The following is a 1,620-nucleotide window of genomic DNA, read 5'->3' as shown; positions in this document are numbered from 1 at the left end:
TTCTCTAACACCGCTTGGTTTGACAGACCATGCCACAGAGCTTCGTCACTTCCAAGGGCTCCCCTGCTCCCTTCGCATAGCCCAGCACAGCAGCAGGAAACCTATTTGTGCAGAAAACAGCATAGGCAAAGCAAGTAAGCAACTCTGGAGAGACTCAGAAACAGCTGTGGAATTTCTCTGGACGAGCTGCTTACTGGGAAGGGGAGGAAGTCCAGCCTCCCATCCCACTTCCAGCTCACCCACCCACCCACCGGATAGATGCAAAACATAAGAAGAGGAGAGAATTTAAGGCATGCCAGGATCCCAGGCTTTGGGAATTAGTTTCCCACGTTCTCCACAAATAAGAGAGAACTCATGCCCAAAATCTACCACCTTCAACTCGGATTCCACATCGTTTACTCAGCCGAATAACCACGCTCAAGCCAGTGGAATCGCTTGCCTGAGTAACTGCTACTTGATGCATGGAAAGGCTGCTGAACTGGCTGACAAATAAATACAGGTACACAGAAGGCAATGCAAGACCTCCCTTTTAAAAGACCAGTGCCCTAGGCCAGGTTCCAGTGTCAGTGGCCGTGTGGTCAAAACCACAAATCACCAGGTCTTTGGTAGACTCACACCAAATGAGCAGGGCATCATCTAGGTCACACGCATCACCCTGGACCTGTATCCTCCAGGAACCATTAACTGTTTGGGGTCACAGTCTGAAAAATATTTCACTGACTTAGAAAACTAAATTCTTCTCGAAAGAATGGCCTGAGCATTTAAGAGTATGAGCTTCATTACCTTCCAGCAAGACTTCAGGTCCCAAGCACAAACTAATGCTCCGTAACACTCCAGCAGAGAAGCACCTGCTCTGTTGGTGCTGGTCCTAGGTAAGGTCAGCTCTTCTGTACCAAACCCAAACGTAATACAGCACTTGTCCTCAGCACCGTGCAAGTAAAAAAGATGTGCAGTTCACACCCTGGACAGCCTACGAGTGGCAGCCCTGAGCTTAAAAACTTTGCATGCAAACTTGCTAGTGTGTATCCCTCTTTAATTTCACTGGGACAACAGGCATGACTGAGGTTAACGCTGTGCTGAAGCCTGTGTCAGACTCTGGCTGATGGAGCTCCTGCTCCAGTTCATCCAGAGGTCAAGGTGAGAACCCTGAACTGGAGCCAGAAACAAGTATGAGAAACACATACCCATGGATTTTGGCAAAGCTAGAGGCCCAAGTGATTCACTTGGGGAAGGGTGGCCAGCGCCCAGAAGCACCTACCTGCCAGTTCCCTGCACGCTCCACAGCATACCTTTGGATGAGCAGCTTGTTCTGAGTTACTGTATTTGCATGTATAATTTAAGCACCCTATATTAAGGTCAAAATAATATTTCTTGTCCTGCTGGCATTTCTAATCTGTCTATTCCTCAGCACTGTCCAGTTCTCCCAAGGAGACTTCATATATAAAACTTCCATCAGGTGCGGCCCAACCAACTTTCCTTCCCCTAGACAAGCAGTAGAAAGCAACCATCTTTCTTCATTTGTCTTCACATACCTGACAAGCTGTCCAAACCCTCTGACAGACCTTAGAAGTTTGAACCAGAGGTTTGGGATTTTTAAGTATACTGCCAACAGAAGCATGT

Source organism: Mesitornis unicolor, unplaced genomic scaffold (assembly GCF_000695765.1).
Source record: "Mesitornis unicolor isolate BGI_N332 unplaced genomic scaffold, ASM69576v1 scaffold870, whole genome shotgun sequence".
Classification (NCBI taxonomy): domain Eukaryota; kingdom Metazoa; phylum Chordata; class Aves; order Mesitornithiformes; family Mesitornithidae; genus Mesitornis; species Mesitornis unicolor.
The sequence above is the reverse complement of the archived record's forward strand: the minus strand, read 5'-3'. Positions refer to the sequence as shown.